Source organism: Eutrigla gurnardus (assembly GCF_963514095.1).
Source record: "Eutrigla gurnardus genome assembly, chromosome: 14".
Taxonomy (NCBI): Eukaryota; Metazoa; Chordata; class Actinopteri; order Perciformes; family Triglidae; genus Eutrigla; species Eutrigla gurnardus.
In genome coordinates, this window is record NC_139937.1 from 16,906,027 (window position 1) to 16,926,213 (window position 20,187).

Below are 20,187 nucleotides of genomic sequence, written 5' to 3' on the forward strand. Positions count from 1 at the left end.
GTTTCTGCTGGTTGAAGAAACAATTGACCAATCAGAGCTTTGTGGGCGGGTTGTTATCTTTTCCACCTAGCTGTCCGTAAAAAAAAAAAGAAAAAAAAAAGATGGAAAAGCAGACTGGCTGAAGCAAGTGGCTGGTTCTGAGTTAGAACAGGGATGAACAAATGACGAGGCATAATGAATGAATACCCAAATCATCGACAATATACATCAAAGGACATCGAGGACAACCGCAAAGATAATTAATGAGATCATTTTCTTCATTTAAGAATGTCGAACAAATTTGTCCCTATATTCTCAGGATATCTCCAGCAACTTTAGTCCAAAATATCAGTGCCAGCGATGGCCTTGACAATCTCATCGAGAGCCCAGTTTACAGTACATGCCTGCTCACTGCAATGCGGCTTGGTAATTAGTCTTTTTAAGTGTAGTAAGTGGGATCTCGGGTGGTTTGTCATGGGCCGAGAGGTTCGTAGAGATTATTCGCTCTTCAATCCCAGCTCATAGTGTGTGTTTGTGTGTGTGTTCATGTAGGATTGTGTGTTTGTGTGCATGTTCCAGTACAGTAAGCTTGAAACAAAGTAGCTGCTCTAACAGAACACACAATTACTGAATATATATAGCCTAAAAATGTTGTGTTGTGGGCCTCCCAGCAGGGGTGTATGGATTGAAGGTAGGGGGAGGGGAGACGGTAGTAGATCCATATTGTCAACCTCAGAAAAATCCTCCTATTACATGATTCGATGTTTAGGTTGGGCGCTATTGATATAGTCCAAGTCTTCAGAGTATATGCCTTTGACTTCACAGGGAGAACGTGAAAATATTACATTTAGAAATGCTCATCTTAACAGCCTCAGTGCCAGACCCCATGCTTGGAAAATGAATTATACATATGCTTGATTAACCAGCTGAGTCCCTATGCACAATCCCTGAGCAAACAAGCCTTTTTTTTTTTTGGAATAAATTAAAGCTCAAAATTTTTAGTTTCTGCATCAGCAGGAGCTTCTAAATAATTATGTAAATATGAAACAAATTTCCAAAGCACATTTCCTCCTCTGCAATCCCCCTCCATCATTCTCATGCATGCCCTGTAAATTAACTAAACTATGCAGATCGTTATACTTACACAAAATAGGCTAATTAATACACTTGACAATAGTGTTCTCCAGAGGGGGCGATGCTGAACTAAATCTTCATCACACAGAATTGTAAACTGGAGGCCAAACAGCAGCGCCGTTGAACTGCTTTCTACCAGGAGCTGCGTGAGGACAAAAGGATGAAGGATTTATAAAAGAATTGCATCCCTTCATTTTCTCCTAGTTCATCGTAACAAAGTGTTCCCCGCACTGTTTAAGGAGGTGATGTAGAAAGTTTGGATCAAGATCAGCTTTGCAGTCTCTCATTTGCTCGCGTCTGTCTGCATTTTATATCTGTAAGCGGGAGAAATACAGATTGCATTATCCAAGCCAGTGGTCCTTCAAATTACAGTCCTTACCCTTTCAAATCTTTCCAAAAATCCCACAACACATCCCCAAGGCTGGCACCGAGTGCTCAACCGTGCCAGTGGTGCTCTTTGGTCTTTGCAACACTGTTTCTGTGTCAGCGCTGCATTTGAATATGGATTATGGAATGTACAGCTGGCGTGGAGCAAGGGGGGTTTAGACTAATTACATAGCATGTTATAATGACCATCCTTATCCCATCTCACTCTCTTATCTCTTTTAGAAACTCTAATGAGGACAGAATCTAATGTAAATCCGCTGACTCTGTTGCATATAGGGAGAAAGTGTAAGTATATTCAAGATCGCATTATTAGATTCTTGGCGGGTGGTGTAGTGGTTAGCACTGTCGCCTCGCAGATTTGTGTTCGGGCCAGCCTTCTGGGTGGAGTGGAGTTTGTGTGGGTTTTTCTCTGGCTTCCTTCCACAGTCCAAACCATGCAGGATAAGTTAATTGATGACTCTAAATTGCCTGTATGAGGGATTAGAGACTGTGGCTCTATCTATCAGCCAATAGGCGACCTGTCCAGAGCGTACCCTGCCTCCGCCGTCCAGCCCCCCCCCCCCCCCCCCCCCCCCCCTGCGACCCTGAACAGGATACCCAGATACAGATAATGGATGGATGGATTATTAGACTCAATGGTAACTGCATCTTTTTTTCTCTCTCTATAAGAGGAAGCTGTTTGTCATGTTTACCCACACACAGTAGACTTGTTGAATAGGCCAGACCACACATTTATTGGGCAATGCAAACTTAGAGGCCAATGGAAGTGTTGCTTTTATTTGTTATTGTTTGCTCTCCAACAGACCACTGTGTTTTAGAACTCTGTGAACTGGGTAGAAACCAGTCATGTTTGGAATACACCCATGTACAGCCACTGGGACATGCTGCCTAGCTTTTATCATCAGATTGAATATGTAATATACAGATGAGTGACAAATGAAGGGAAAATCTATTCTTTGGGGTAATTAAATGTTAAATGTGATTAAAGTTTGACGCATCCGCACAGGCCAACGTGATGTCACACTATCAGTCAAGGTACATCGCAGGTTGTTGCCTGTCCGTGCACATCCAATATTTTCGTCTGCCCTTACAGATAATTTCAGTTCCTGAATCCCAGTGTCTCTCCATTTAGACATTTCTGTTGCAGTCTGCATGAAAATCCCCTCTTCTTCACCCTCGGATGTCTATTTTCCTCCAGTTTTGTGTGAGCTGCGTGATAGAAATGTCATCAGCGTGCCTACTCGCTTACTGCGAATTCTCCAGGCTCTATTTGCCCATGGGCTCAATTGGACATTACATAGATTTTGCTTAGCCATGATGGTGGCAGGGGGCTGTCTAACATGTCCCACTTAAATCTCCTACAGTTGTTCTGCCAGGCTGAGATCTGGTGACTGAAAGCCATATGATTCACATAATTTTCATTCTTGTCAAATCACTCCATGTGCTCTCCTGCCGTGCATGGGGGCAACTCCCTTCATTATGTTTCTCCACTCATTGATCACCCATCCAGAGCAATATGCACCATGGCTTAAAGTTATTGCTGGAGTCGGACAATACAACAGAAAACGAGACTGAAAGTGGAATGCCCTGCTCACTACCCAACATGGCTGCAGTCTTCCTTAAACCCAAAATATGAAACTATTAGAAGATTCCACAATTTGGAAGCAGTTTAATAGGCCTACCTGTTTGAATCTCTTTATAGTGTTTTGAGGAATACACATTCTATATTTCTACTAGTAATAATGTACTGAACTGTTCAAAATAAAGTAAAAAATAATATGTTCTGCACACTGGCATACTGTGTAGAGTTCTCTAGAGGACCCGTCCTACGAAGGAGGCCTCCTTGGCTTTGAGAAGAACCCAGTGTCTTATAACATAGAGACACATACAGTACATGTAGCCAAACACTACTGGACATTTCCACAAATATACAAGACACAGGTATACAAATTGACGCCTACACAATTTCTGCAGTTGTAGGCTCTTACTTACACCCTTCCCCCCTCCATCCTGAATACCTAAATTTGCTCTATGTACCATGCCCCTTCTGTCTCTATTTGCCTATAATCCAATTAGAAAGAGAGAGGAGAACTTACACAAATAGAATGGTATGATTTCCTCACTAAATGCTGCCGTTTACTCTTCAATAAAAGCAGCTTTCACAGCCACCATCACTGTGCTGGAGGAATACTAACGTGCTGGGATGGCCCATTAACTGTTGTATACATGCTAACAGGCCTTGGATAGTGTTTATTGGGTTCAAACTTGAATGAATTTGGAGTACAATATGTGCCTGAATATATGGTTGTTTCATTCAAGAATTGGAAGGAAATGCTACATGGTCACTGATTTCAAATGTACAAATACTCTCTGGAAAATATGTTTTTCTCTTCACATTCAAGTGGGAACAATGGCTTGTCGATACTGTCTCCAAACAATTCAAAATGTCAGGGTGTCTTTCCAAACAAATGTTCCTTGGAATCGGATATGGTATCCATGTTTCAGTGTGGGCAACACCCAGTCTTTTCAACACAAGCTGTAATTCACAGGAAAGTGACACCACAGCTGCCAGAACACCACCACAACGATCTGATCTCGCTGTAATGCCCTCAAGACCAACTGCCTATTACATATGTCTGACATTGAGGAGAAAATGATGTATGAAATGTTTGCCGTGTGTGTGTGGAGCTCGAGCAGGGCTTGCAAGAAGCCTAAACAGAGGGTTAGCAGCAGACTCCAAGTGATACCACAGAAATCTAAAATTAACCTTCTGGCCTCTTGGCTCTTCACTTGGCTGTACAATGGTTGGCTGCAGTGGGAGTCTGCTCTCCACACTGTCATTTAGAAGCTTTATGGAGCCCAGAATGCAATTACCCAGTATTTACATGCACTTCTTGTGAAATATTGTGTTTTTGTACTGTTAGAATCAAAACCGTCCTCATCAGAACAATGACAGCATTTGATGTCCCTACTCTTAAAGTGAAATGTTTATTTTCTCTGGACGACCAAAATCGGAAATGTTTAAACACCACAAAACCTCTTACAGGGGAGTTCGACGTCAGGGTAGACTTCGACACCAGACACTGAGGTTTGCATCATGTCTCCTACAAACAGACAGCATTCTTTTAACCATGACCATAATCTTTCCCTAACCCATAACCATGTAGTGTGAGTTGCCTAAATGTGAACCTTAAAGGTCCTATTGATAGCCAGGCAGCAACCTCCAGTTCTGAAAAGTGAAGCCAAAACTGAAGTGCCTTAAAATTGCATTCTCTGCTGGCCATCAGGGGGCGGCGACTCTGGTTGCAAAAATAATTCTGATTGCAGAAAGTCTATAAGAATATGACCCTACTGTCACAGTTTGATTCTTCGGAGCACTATCCATACAACAGTATTTGACTCTTTGGAATGAGACTTTGTTGGTGGCATTAACCTATTTGTTTTCCAGTCAGTGAATCCCTCTCTGATGTGCGTCGGCAAATCCTTAAATAGACTTAAATCTGTTGAATTAGAATTCATCAGGCCATGGGGAAATATTAACTTGTTTTAATTATAGTTTGTAAAGTCTTCAATTATATATAAATATTTAATGATGCCTGCCTCATGGCAGTTCAGTGAAATAGTGATAAAATGCGAACTAATGATTCTGAACACTGGGACAGGAATCGTGTATTCTTTAAATGTTGTGAAAGACTAAGCCTTACTTACGGTGGGCAGGTGGGTCCAACAAGACAGGACTTACAAGACCAGTATTTGACAATAATAATGCTGTGAAGTGACTCATTCGTGATGGTTCGCCTCTTAGTTAGGTAGACCTAGCTCTGTTGCCTAAATCTGAGTGTATTTAGTTATTTTAAGCGCAACCATGAGTTTTTTTCGTAACCTTACTGAGTCATTTTGTAGCCTAAAGGTAACTTCCTTTTGAACTTCCAATTGAAATACAGTATATTCATTTGAAAGTCATGCTGAGCATCACAAAAATAAATATTTGTGTCCATGTAGAGACACGTGGAGTTCTAGACCAGCATAGGCAAACATCCAAGGGCCCCTACTCTGAAATCAGATTGTATATTACTACTCTGTATTCCATTCTCACCAACGTTAATGAACCTGAGATTCCTATGCTGCTTTTTTCAAGACCAGTCATCATGACAATTTAATCTCTTGAAGCACGGAATGGTTGGCGAAGCTAAAATAGATGAAGCAGAATGGAAAAAAGGCTTTTGAAATTAATAAAAAAAAATGTCTACAATCGTTTTCATGACAGATTTATCTTGAGAGATTAGGTTAGCTGCGGTGTGTCAATGTCTTCATTTTGAGCCTCGGTTTGGGTGAAGGTTTAAGCCTTGCTATATAAATAGCCTGTCAAAGAGATCAAACTGTGCAGTGTTTCTGCAATGTTCAGGCTTTAATGTTTAACTGGTCATAGAGAGACACTGAATTCTTCCCTAGAATATTTTATGGAGAGTAGGCAGGAGATACAAGTGTATTTTAAAATCCTGAAGTTGTAAGTGGTTATACTCCCAATCTTACATTTTGACCCATTCCTTTTTTCCAGTCTGTCCATCCATCTAAAATAAGCTATGTGGATTATTTATGTCATCTCATAAAAAAAAAAAAAAAGGCTGCTTTTACTCGTGTTGGTCCTTGATTTTCATGGCTTGAGTCAGAATTTCACTCCCTTGCAGCTTGGAAAAAAATAGTACAAGTCTTCGGTTTGATAAGCCCTATAGACGTGGAGGTAGGAACAGATGAAATCCAAGCCAGCGAAAAGCATTGATCAGCCCTTCCCCCCTCTGGTTCGTCAGCACACAGCGATGGATATGGAGATGAGATGTGATCACAGGGTTCTAGCTCATCAGCGAGTTGCCCTCTGCTCTGCCGAGCTGATGAATAAACCAACAGTTGTATTGTCACGGAGTCCAATGAGCATAGTTTCATCAGGTGCTGTCAGTACACTGAGCTTTTTTTCTGATAAAACTTCCCGTTAGTGGAATCTTTTGAAGTCAACTGCATGCAGCGGCGCTTTGTGCGAGAGCAGTACGGTCGTTTAGATGAGGCAGAGCAGCAACATCGTTATGACCTTGCTTCCCTGAGGCTTTTAGATTTCCCGAGATGTTCCACAGATATATCCTGATATTAGCCCTTCCAGCACTGTTGCCATTGTTTGCACTGTTAGAGTTGTTAGCTGCAAACCACCAGCTCAGCCGTCGCCATGTTGATAGCTGTCCAGAGGCAATAGAAATGATCAGGTATCTCAAATGTAGAAAGGTGAGATTCCTATGATAGTAGACATTGAAATTCATCATCCACAAAGGGTGGATCCTATTGATTTTGCTGATCATGTGACCTTTCCACCATCATCAGGCCAAAATTTCCATTTGTATAGAAAAATATTTCAATCTATTTTCAGTTTGGTCATGGATGAGCTTTCTTCTAACACAACCCTCAAACCATAATCTCATAATTCAATTCCATTGTGCCACTTTCAGGATAAACTTTTTTTTTTTTTAAATGGATCCATGATGATATTGCTATAGTAAAATATTCAGTTACTTTTTGGTTCTGTCCACCGCTTTATTCTTGCGAGATTTGATGAAATTTGCAGCCTCCAGGGTCTGCTAGCAGGGCTTTAGACATTGTCTTGATACTGTTTTTCTTGGCACATGAGCCTGATGTGTAGAGAGACAGAGACTTTCCTTGCAAACACCCCCGAAAACAGCCACTGAAGCTGTCGTGGGAATGATGATGAATTGAGTAGAGCCTTTCACCATGAGTTTGGCAAACGCTCAGCTGGCTCAACAAAGCTAACTGCCCTCAAATGAAACACCCTAACGTGTAAGAAAGCCAAGTTTCCAAACTGCTTTTTTTTTTTCTTTCCCCATTGGCTTCCAGCGGCATGTAATCAGGCTCATAACAGTGGGAACTCGTCAAATATCCATTTAATTACTTTAGCGTGAACTTAAAGGACCCTATATCAGTGACTTGTGCAAGTAGAGACAAAGTAAGACTCTGTTGACTGTGTCCAAATAATGGACAAGAACATTGTGATTGATGTTAATATTGCATCCTTCCACAGCCTCCTCCAAAGCATGAGTTACAATTAGCCAGTTAGTCTTAATGTATCATGTATAGTGTTTCAAATGTAGTCACTTGGGTATAAAATAAAACAGTGTAGATGTTTTTAATCAAATATATAATACCAGACACTTATTTGAGCCACATTAGCAATATGACTAAATTCCCAAACTGTGTTTCAGATTGAATTATCTTACTGGATGGATTGTCATGGAATTTTGTTTAGTGATCATGGTACTCTTAGGATGACTTTTAATGCCTTTGCTGATCCCCTGGCATTCCCTCTGATGCAACCATCAGGTCAAATTTTCACTTATTGTGTAAATTATTTCCATGTGACCTAATGGATTGATGTGAAATGCATCAGTGGCGATGGTGAAGCCTAAAATGGACTGGCTATTTGTTTGGTGTTCCCAAAATCGCTTTATTCCCACAACGCTAGTGTAGAGTAGATTGTTGACAGAATGTCAGAATGTGCTTAGGGAGGGTCATTAATGAGGCCAGTCACATTAACCGTGAAACCATTGGTGTAAACGCCAGACAGCAGCCTCTCGTGGCTCCGAACGTTAGTAATCTATCTGTTCTGCTCTCCTCTTCATCCTTTCCGTCTAAATCTCTCACTGCACTTCCCCAGCTTTTTCTTCTTCGCTTTCTGCCGTCTGCATCCTCTCAGTGTTTCCATCACCTTACATAAACCCCAGTGAGAGGGAAGTCAGCCAGGGCCCAGACTAGAAAAACATACCCCCCATTTATGGAATGGGAACCTGGCGATCCCCAGTGAGTGGGTGTGTTTGCGAGTTCATGGATGAAGGCGTTCCCACCCGGGGCTTTCTCTGACCCCTCAGCGTACACTCTCATTGTTCCTCACCACAGCCCCCACACAGCAGAACAAGCTGAGCCGAGGAACAGTGGTGACTGAGCTTTTAACTGCACTCCACTCGCCGTGCTGTTTAAATGGGTCGTGGTGTTGATCCAAATTGGTGTTCTGGGTTTCAAGGGAACGTCCCACTAAGGTCCCCTACTTCCATTTCAGAAGCTCTTTTATCCTGCCAGCAATACAAGTCTGTGGAAAGCAGAGAACACGTTGGCTTTTATAAAGCAATCTGGGCCGAAAATACACATTATTGCTATTTTCCAAATGTTGCTTTCAGATCTGCCAACAGAGAGACTTTTGGTCCACGATATTAGAGAGTAGAGAAGGTTTTTTGATTGTGATTTAAAACAACCAGCAACTGAGTGTTGATTTGGCATCTTCTGCAGCAGTCAATTTGAAACAATGAAGAGAGCATAAAATAGCCTTGATGGCTTAATTCTCAGTGGTAGATTGCATGGCTCCAAAGTAGTTGCAACACCCATCGAAAAAAAACAAACTCCTATCTGATTCTGCTCCTGTTGTCCTGACATTGTTGAATCAGAAATGGATGGGGGGAAAGTAGCCAGTTTACAAGCTTATTTTAATCGACTTTAGAGATTGAATTTGGGCCAATTATCGGACTACAAAAGGAAACAGCACACTTCCGATACCAAAATCTTATCCCATTGCCTACAGATAAGGAAATTAACATATCATTTATCCAGATGACTGATTTTCTGTTTTCTGTTCCATTCTCATAGTCGTTTTCATAAGGACTTTCCCACTGTTGTTGTTACTCACACAAGTACAAGTAGTTTGATCCAATAACGTCAGTTGATGAGAATTAAAGGGGTCACTAATGCAGATGAGCTGCCATAGAAACCCGAGGACCGCATGCAGGAATGTGTGCATAATCAGTGACACCTGCACTGGGAGAGCTAGGTCAGTGGGTGAGGTGTCAGCAAGCAGGAGGGTGTTTGTGTGTTCATTTTACAGTAGAAAATGCTTGTGTGTGTGTGTGTGTGTGTGTGTGTGTGTGTGTGTGTGTGTGTGTGTGTGTGTGTGTGTGTGTGCGTGTGCGGCAATTTTTTTGGGTGGTGTGATTCCAGCTATCAACTGCTGATCCTGGAAGATTCTGCAGCCAGGACATGGGATAATAGGAAACATATGAATGTGCAGCAAAGTGTAGGCTGCCTGTGGTACATAATAAGTGTGTGTGTGTGTGTGTGTGTGTGTGTGTGTGTGTGTGTGTGTGTGTGTGTGTGCAAGACAGTGTCTATGCATTCTTTAAAGACTCATTTTCACTGACTCAGAGACAGACAACTGAAGCAAGAACACCAAAGAAGAAAGTGCTTGTGTTGGAGCAGAGAGAGCTGGCACGTCTGCAGGCTGTGGAGCTGAGCGTTGGTCTTTCCTTTTCCTACCCGCTGGATCTGGACACATTCTCACTTTACTGAGTAGCCATACAGACAGAAACACACACTTTGAACGGAGTGTTTTAGCATGTCGGGCATGAGAATGGTGAAATAAAAAAGTCATCCTTAGTTCATTTTACAGATTCTTTAATCCAAAATCTGTACTGCAGATGCCAGTACCTCCTGTTAGCTCCGTGCGTGTTCAGGTGTGAAGGTGCGGTGCCGTTCACAAATGACGTGTTAGTTCTGTGAGCTGTGAGCATCGAGCTAAAACAACTTTCCCAGCTCAAGCAACGAACTGAAGGTCAACGAGCAGCGCCTCTGTGGAATCTCCCGCTCATGTAGCCGGAGGCCCCTAAAGTGAACCGGCTGATCCCCTCCCAGCACAGCAGTTCATAACAAATCCTCCTGTTCATTCCGTGTTGAATCACGTTATTGGAATCACACGACGATGGAAGCAGGCTCCATCGGGCCGGTCCTTTGTTTGGTTTTCACTCGCTCAGATAGTCTTCCACATAAGGAAATTATCGATCTGCTAGATTTCTTTGTTAAAAGCCTTGTGATTGGCTGAACAGACCAGACGGTTGTTGAAGGTAGATGTCAATATGTCCAAATAAAAAAAGAAATTTGCTGAGGGTCATGTGCAAAAGAGCTACTTGCACTAAAATCCCTTCCCAGATGGCCAGCAAACATTAGCCCTCCCACTCATGCTAACCTGTTGTTTACTTGTGTCCATCTCAATGGGAGTTTTGGTTCACAACCTGCAGCTCAGAGTATGGCGATTATTATCATCCATTATCGATCAACGCTTATGCTGTTAAGGGTCGCGGGGGGACTGGACCCGATCCCAGCTGACATTGGCCAGTAGGGAAAGGTCGCCTTAACTGAACTCTTCCTCCCTGTTTCTATTAAATTATCTGGACTCTGTTGAGCAGCCTGGATAACAGAACTGCATTGATGATTATCATATTAAGCCAAACTAGACAAACCTCGTTTTGTTGCTTGAGTAGTTTGTTTTGTAGTGGGTTTTTTTTTTTGTTCGTTTGTTTGTTTTGTTCATTAACCATGTTTTTCAAACTGTTGAAACTGCAACTCTTTGGTCCATTAAAAAAAAAAATGGTTTCCTTGGAAACATAATTGAGAGTGTGGTTTGGTTGTATGGGAACGTTATTTAGTAGGAGACGGGTTTGCTATAGAGACAGAGGAGTTTTTGTTAGTTGTAGATGTGGCAGCTCAACACAGACTTGGCCACAACACTGCATTCCTCCAAAAATCCCTGGAAAGTACAGTCGAGTTCCAGTGAGAAGTCAGAATGAAAAATAATATGGAAAAAAATCATGTAAGTGAATTTTAAATCCTCTAACACACACCCCCCACACACACATACATACACATCATAAAGCAGCTTATTAAACCATCAGCACCTTCTCAGCTCGGGTGTTCAGGGAGTGACATATAAGGGCAGTCTGACTCAGTTCATTAAACAGGATCAGACATAACCAGACCTCCCTGTAGGGGTAGGGGTCAGGTGTCCTGACCTGGGCTTCGGGGGCCGTGGGGGGATGGGGGGGGGGGGGGGTCTGTCAGTCTGATTCAGTCCAGCTGGTTGGAGAAACAGTGTAGCATCATGCTAAAAAAGTCTTACATGTTGTTTACATTTTTTGAAAAATAAGGTTACAGCTGAAAGTGGACTTCGTCAGAAATGTAGGGACGAACGTGATGTGATCATATTTGGGCAGCTGTAACTATTAACTAAACTCCAAAAAATAATATATAGCAACAACGTTGACTTTGAAGTATTACAATTACATGTACAATTTCCATCTCATTTTGTAATATAATTACAATGTTAACAGTCACATTTGGGTCCTCGTAGAACCCGGGTTCATATACAGTTTCTCCATGTACTATAAATGTGCTATTTTCACCTTTTCTAAAAAAAAAAAAATGGTGTATTTGAATATTTCTGCATACCGGGGTCTCCAAACAGTCGGGGAATTGCATGAATTGGATCTGACTGGAAAGCTGAGACTCTTGTGGATCCAATGAGTCCAACTGTATTCATGTGTGATGTTAGTCCCCATAGTAGCCGTTTAAAGTGAGGCCATTCTTTGAAAATTGCTTTCACTGTATAAGATGACCTGTTGTGACCTCCTGGATAATCATCATCATGAAACTTTTCAACCACAGTCTGGAGACGTAGGGAATTCAGAAGATGATTGGCTTATCCAGGTACATTGAAAATAACAACATCCAGACATTGCTGAAAAATGACATTCTTGCAGGAACCTTCAAATATCAAAGTTTTAGATACTAAATTTCAGTTTAACTTCTTCTATGGTGTTTTCCTTATTTGTATATAGAACTGGGAAGTGAGACTCATCCTAATATCTGGTGTGAACAGATCAGATCACCCATGATGCATGTCAGTGCTAGGTGTGCAAGTGCCATTAGTGTCTCTGATATCACTATCAGTGATAATCTGTCTGTCAGGACATGAATCATTTCTGTTGTTAAGAGAAAAGATTGATGCTTAAGGTGTCATGGATATTGGTCAGACACACAGTAGATTAATGGGACTATTATATAAAATATATCATGCTAGCGGCTCGTTGGTGATTTACCTGGGCACAGTGGTATGTTGAGCTAAATGCTAACTAACATGTCTGTGGTCAAAGGTTGAATATGAATCTTTGACAGTCAAGTGTGGAGGAGTTTATTATTACAGTTGGTTTTATCCAAAAAATGCTGCAACCTCTGCTAGGTTTCGGAAATTAAAATCGGCATACTTGTTTCTGTTAGTCTTTTTGTTTCTCTTTGTATGTCCCCCCCTTTCCCATTTGGTCCTCTTTCTATTGTTGTGTCTATGTCTGTCCCAGCACAGACTACTTTAAGGATTTCATTTTGGGGGAGGGCAACGGGTGAGACTGTCTCTATTAAAGGACAGCCAGCAGCTGGCCACGCCTGCTAAATCCTTAACACAAAACCCACCCACCAGCTCCATCTGCTTCCCAAGTGGAACCCCCTGACACACACACACACACACACACACACACACCTACTTGGTGCTCTTTGATCCCAGCAGAGCGGAAACCTACATCTGTTCTTAGTACATCAGATCCTTTTTAAAACAATGAATCCCTTGTTGGCTTAAAGAGGGGATGACAGTGCAACCTGTTCTTACTCCCAACCTGGCAACGCAGCTTGGTCAGTACCTTTAGCGTCTCAGGCAACTAAGCAGTGATATAAAGTGTGAGGTAGTCCACACAGGGTGGATGGCAGGTGGATGGGTCAAACAAACAGGCCATGAGACCACTATTGTTGTCTTGTACGAACCTACAAGTCAACATTGACATTTAGTCACGGCAGTCGTTAATGTCGTTAGTCGTGAGACTCATGTGAGTCAAGTTAAGTCAATTCTGAAACCTTACCAGGGTGTCTCTTCCTCAGTACATGCCAAAGAGACAATCATTCTTAAAGACCTTTTATACCTTGAGAAAATGTGACAAATGAAGTTAGCCCTTTCACAAGTGAAGATCACAATCTTGCATATTAATTGAACCTCGTGAATGGTTGTCTGTCTCTATGTGTCAGCCCTGTGATGGACTGGCTACCTGTCCAGGTATAACCTGCCTTCGCCCAATGTCAGCTGGGATCGGCTGAACTGTAAAGTGTTTTGAGCGGTCGGAATACAAGAAAAGTGCTATACGGTCCAATTTCCATTTCTATCCAATCAGCCGTTACAGCAGTGGCCGTTGCAGACTCGCCTGGTGGAGATCTGCACTCTCTGCACATTTTCTAGTTACAATTAAAATTACCAATTATATTGAGCTCACCATGGGGATATGCATGCAGCTGTTTAACGGGAGCAGCAGATAAACAAGTCGCTCATCCAACATTTGAGATTGGTAACGTATACTTGCCTGCCTCCACTGGGAACTGACTACCAAAGGCTGGGCGTAAGACACAGAGAAAAGGAGAGAGAGCGAGAAAAGAAGAGAATGTGGTAAAGAGGAAAGTCAAGGTAGAAAGGGACCTAAGAGAGGCGATGAATTATTTATTAGTCCACAGCTCCCTCCTCTTCTTCGCCCTTTACTCATACTCCTCTTCCTCTCCCACTCCTTCCCTTGTAGTCTCTCCACCTCCCTATCCTCTGCTCCCTCTTTCTCAGCATCCTCTAGTCTTTCTCTTTCATCTTTTACTCCCTCCTTCTCCTCTTCGTCCTCCGCTCCCTCTTCATCTTCCACTTCCTCCTCCTCTTCAACCCCTTCAAACCTTCATTCAGTCTTTTCCCTCATCTCCTCAATTTCCCTCTTCATGGTTGACCCTTAAAATATTTCCCAAAGTTGTTGTAACGGTTAGACATTGAACTTATATCAGTTAGTAACGCCAGGACCAAGAAAAGTGGAAAGTAAATACAAAACGGAGTCAAGACCAAGTCAAGGAAAAATAAATAAAAAAACCTAGCGAAACTAGTAACATTCGCAGCAAGCCATGTTATAATGGTAAACACCACTGATCAGCCTGAGCAGAAGTTTTAAACAGATTAGCTAGCTAACGTTCTAACAGCATTCATACGGTATTCTATCTGTGACATTAACTTTCCACTATGACTGAACACAAACTCTGCTAAGCTTTGGGACTCATAATATTATTGGTGTTACAACGTGATGACCGAGGACGTCGGTAACACAAAAATCATTCGATGAATCTCAGTACTGAAGTCCTCATCAGATTTGTAACCTTGAGGTTTTTTTTATAGAGATACTGGGCAAAAAAAACAACAGATATATGATTGGACGATCAGTCATGAAAATTCTTAGTCAGGGATAATTTCAGTACATAATAAAATGATGTTGTGGCTTATGAAACCTAAAAATCCCTTCACTAGTGAAAGAGTAATGGGATTGCTGATCACTCACTCATCATAGGATGTTCACTACAATGACAGCACGTCGAATAAATGTTGACCCATCCGCTCATTACTGTTGATGAAGTATATAAAATGTGAGATGTTACTGCTTTAGTATTGTTTTTTTAAATGTGATTTCTCTAAACTGTGATACTGACAGATTGTGTTTTCTGTCTCCTTGTCTGTGTTTCAGGTGCCTGGCGTGGGGGAAAAAAAGAGAAAAAAAGACAGAGATGCTGAGATGGAAGATCCAGACGAATGGAAGAGCACCAGTTCTCTTTATTTATTACCTTCACAATGTGTGAGAGTGTGGGTGTATGTCTGTGCGCGTAAGTACGGGAGTTAGCATTTGGTATAGATATGAATGCATGTGTGTATTATGAAAGGTACCTAAGATTTCAGGCTATCATTTGCAAATCAAATTTTGTTTACTTTTTATAAGGTTCCAATAACTCATAGTATGTCATTGTCACAGTATAAACACAAGGACTTTACTATTGGTACATATTGTGTTTTGTGTTTGTAACTAGCCTCCTATTTAAAAATGTATATTTGTATGTATGATATACTCATGTAGACTATATAATGGACAACTTTAATATTGCTTCATCTTCTCAGCACTATACTGCTCACACCAAAACACGACACACACACGCACACACACACACACACACACACACACAAACACACACACACACATACAGGAGACATATGTATACAAGCAAAAATGCAGTTTGAAACCAAGACAATGCAGTCAGTTCAAAGAAAAGAAATACTTCTAAAGTATTTTTTGCCAGGTTCAATGCTTATTTGGGGAACCAACAATAATAATAATAATCATAATAATAATAATAATAATAATAATAATAATAATGGAGGCCTTTCAGGTGGTGCAACACATTCTCTGGCAGCCATATTGGAGGTCCTTGGTTCTGTTCTGCTGACTATCAGCAGCATTAAGACATGGTTAATCTCTTGTTTAATGGTTGAATTTAGCTTTAAATGACGGGTACATTTGACTTTTAGGGACCAAGTACACAACGTGCTGTTGAGATATTGGAGTAACACCCTTCTTTGCATATGTTAGCTCAAACATTCATCTTTGCAGAAAATTATTCTACTTCAAGCCTTGCTGCAATTTTCCACTAGTGTCCAGCCTAGGGACTGCAACAAAACATATCTATGGGTGTTTTCCCCATTGAACATGATTATAGGAAGCGGTATTGGGAAATTGTTTACATTAATCACCTTCCGAGTACTAGTACTTAGTTCTTACGATACATCCTTTAACTTAAAATGCTCACATTTTCTTATTTGAACTTTGTTTAAACCTGGGTTATATTTCCAATGTAATGTAATGGATAGTCATGTTGTACTTTTAAATATTTGCAATGCAACCGTGACTAATTTGTGACTAAAAAGTATCGTAATTGGTAAGAATGGTGGCCAAAACTGCAAAAGTGAGACTCTGACAGGAGAAAAATGCTCATAATAAATATTCCCTTTTACAACCAATGGACTTCCATAATGGACCCAGACTAATATGAGTTTTATGTTGCAACTGAAAAGCCTCTTTTAATTATCTCTCCTGGAGATGTTGAAGGTGCACACATAAGACAACAGGGACAGCACCAAGCAGTGTGCAATACCAGTGTGTATGTGCTTGTACGTATGTGAGTGTATTAAACATGGGCAATAGCTAAGCATTGGGGCTTCCATCCATGCATATGAGCTAATGAACAAGGTAAAACACCAGGGCAATAGACTGTGTGGCCTGCTGTTTGGTCTAACCTACGACAATCCTCCCCTTCACTTTATCTGAAGTTCGTCATCCAAGATCTGCAATACTTTACTAGAAACATGATGATGATGACTGCAAAGTTTTGTTAAGCTGAGTCAAATGTTAAGCTTGATCTGGAGCTTTTCCTATCTGCAAAATCAAACAAGTGTATGGATGAGTGCTTTTCAGTGTGTGGTAGTGTGTGTGTGTGCCGTGTGTACTGTAGGTGATGATCAGTCCCGTCGCCAGCGACATGTGCTGTCACGTGGAGACTTCCCCTATATGTGTGCCCCTCAACATCGTACACGTTCTAAATATTTTGCAACTTTTTATTACACTACGACAAAGGTCATATGTAAAACATAGCATCATCTGCAAAGATGCTGATCCTGTCTTTATTTTGATGTTTTGTGTGAAATTATCTGACTATTACAAGCTTAGACGTATGGTGATAATTGTGAAGTACTATCAATACAATGGCTTCCTCTTTATCAATCAGTTTGTAATCGACTGAAACAACAATAATGGCCCTGAACTGTTGATTCACTGAAGAGATGAGGCTGCAAATATGACGTCATGGAGAATTGGAAAGTGTGGATGCTTATCATGTTGCTCCACGGCCTAACGAACACACACTCACTCACACTTATAATATAGATGTCTTGCCTGGAAGGATTACCTTCTCACTCCCTTCTAGTCCCATCAGCTACAGTACAGTATTGCCCTGCAGCCCCTCCATGCCCCCCTCCAGCTGGTGTTTTGTTTTGCAGTCTGTCATGTCAAGGAAAGGTTTGAATTTATTTTCATCTCTATCTTAATACAGCAGTTATGTAATATAATCACGCCTATTCTAATCCATGAGTAATATTTATATAGTACCAAAATCCATTCCAAAGTTCAGCTGTAGCTAATATTCTCAGCGATTTGAGTTAGCCGAATCAAGTGGTTAGCTCCGTCTGGGCTGTATGTGTTTGTTGACTGATATTTTACTCAAGAGCTGGTGGAAAAGGGCTTGAATTTTAAGCAATATTGGACTATCGTTTTTCTGGCAGCTGGGATTTGATGGCCATGTTACTCCGTTACTGGAGATGTAGGTTGGCAATTGTTTGCTAACGTTGTAGCAATAAGACTTTTTTTTTTATCAATCAATTGGTACATAAACTACCTAAGTGGAAACATTTGGAGATTTGCAAAAAATATATATATAAATGTGGCTTAAAATCTTTACACTTGGCTGAGGTGGAAAATTTGATGCATTGACTGAATCATCAACGGACCTTCCACTCCACTGAAAAGTTAAATCGTTTCAGCAGATGAAAACATCACCTTGCGTTCCGTAAATTGTACATTAAAACAAACATGAGCGCCACATTTCTATAATGTTTTCCACATGATTGTTGTCCAACTGTTTATCTTGATCTTCCAACCCCGAACATTCGCAAAACAGTAGTGGATGAAAAGCCCATATTATTTGCATTTTCCTGTGCTTTCTTGAAATTTGTGCTACCTTTGGATGGAACTTAGTTTTGGCTGAACTTTGGAATGCATACAACAAGGACTGTGAATTTATCCCCCTATCTCTTACAGTGTAGCCACTTGAGTTAAGATTATAGATGTTCCAATACCATTTTTTCCTTCCTGATACTGATTCTGATACCGGAACATGTTGCTGCTTTACTGATGGGATTTTCCAGTGTAAATATTGCCAAATTGCTGGCGTTTTTCTAACATTACACCTTCCACCTTTCTGATCAGTACTGCACATGTGCAACTGTCAACGGAGATGATCGGGCATTGGGATGTACAGATAACCAATCCGGCATTTTAGGCTGTATCGGTGGCATTTCCGATAGTGATATCTGCATCTTTACATTAGATAGACATGACCACGTCTAAACCAATGCTTTAAAGAAGGAAAAAAATGAAGACAAGGAATTTGTATAGTGCTTGGGATTTAATCATAACTATGTTACAGTCCAGCTTCTTCAACCATAGAGGGTTGTGGCAAATAAATGATCATGGGCTAGACTTTCCCCAACAGCGTTTTAAAAATGCACTTTAAAAAAAAATTGCCCTACATTCCAGCCTGAATGGTCACTATTATGCACTTGCTTTGCCCTTAATAATAAATATATAACTACATACACACATACTGTATATACAGTATATATACCTTTGCTTTGCCTGACGCAAAGCAACCCAGCCCTTCTTACAAATGTAAATATCATCCCTTGTTATGAACCTTTACCACAGATTGAGGAGAGCTCATAGAAATGCTGTACTTGAAGTTATCTTGTGGCTTTTCAGTGTCGTCCCCAGGCTGTGATTGTGCGGCAGAAAAAAAGGGGAGGAGAGGGGGTGGGAAATGCCAGTAAAGCTGCGTGACAGAAGAGGGTTAATACCATCGAGCTGTGCTAAGATTGCCCAGCCTCCTGTGGCTTTAAGGGATTGCAGGCAGTATTAGCAGCTGAATAATTATTTTTGGCATGTTTCTCCTTGTGCATACTTTCGGTGTGGCGAACATTGCTTTGTTTGCCCCCAACACTCTTACTTCTGTGGGGCTTTGGCAGCCTGCAGTCTTGTACAAAAACTTATATTTTTGAGTCCTGTGTGGGCAGAGTTCCTGAAGACACTCTGCTCAAACTTGAATGTTCTTCATATATTTCAAAAAGAAGTCCAGAGAAAGAAAGACTTGGTGGAATTGCACATTTAGCACTGTGAGAAATGATCTCAATAGAAGAGTCAAAGGTGGAAATCAATAAGGTGGAGACCCACCTTCTACGGAGTGAAATGGTGATGCTTCCACAATGTGTGTATACAGGGTTGCAAAGGTCCCCTTAAAGCTATCAAAGAGAAATCATATATGTATAAACATATGTGACGAAGATAAGGCATCTATTTTCTTTATCATGTGAACAGAAGTGGTATCGGAAGGAAAAACATATAGGTTGGATCCAATGTGCATCTTCGCTGTGCTGAACAATGAATCTTGTGTTTGCAAGTTTTTTCAACAAAGCTTCTTTGCGTTTTATTTTTTCTTTATTCTTTTTTGTACGCTGCACTGAAAATACATCATTTTCACAAGTGGTTTGGAAAACAGAAGTGTCGTTAGTCACTTCATCAAGTTAAACAATATAGTATACAGTAGAATAGCTGTTGCATTATTTGTTACAACCTGTATGTAATGTTATTATGGAAGATGTAATGTCCTTCTGTAAATGTTGTTTAATGTTGTTTTACCGGAAATAAAATTTATTAATGCTTCATATGCGTCTTTAGAGCTCTGGCTTTGCTTCGAGTGGCTGAAGTACAAGATCTAATATTTGCCTTTACTTTCTCCCTGTTCCTGCAACCAAGATGGACAAGGTGTGTTCTTTAACGTCCCAGGCCTTGTGGGACATTTTTAAAGGATAATACAGGCAACCTGCGGCTCTGAAATATGAAGCCAATGCGGAAGTGCAGAATGGAAAATGCAAGATTATTTCCAATGGCCATCGGGGGGCGACTCATCTGGTTCCAAAAAGAAGTCCGAGTATGGCAGAAATTACAGTCATGGTTATTTTTTTTCAATATTGACAATATTATTTACGCTAATTATTTATTGAATTTTGAACCATGCATTTAAAAAAAAAAAAAAAATAACTGCACT

At 40.9% G+C, this 20,187-nt stretch overlaps 1 protein-coding gene across 3 annotated transcripts in view; it reads left to right on the top strand.

Annotated features, from left to right (window-relative positions):
- Positions 1 to 19,804, top strand: part of cdk14 (cyclin dependent kinase 14) — a 144,709-nt gene extending 124,905 nt beyond the window's left edge. For all 3 annotated transcript variants that reach the window (XM_084027913.1, XM_084027914.1, XM_084027915.1), the window contains one exon: positions 14,952 to 19,804. The gene's annotated coding sequence lies outside the window, so the exon portion shown is untranslated. The remainder of the gene's footprint in view (positions 1 to 14,951) is intronic.
- The last annotated feature ends 383 nt before the right edge of the window (positions 19,805 to 20,187 follow it).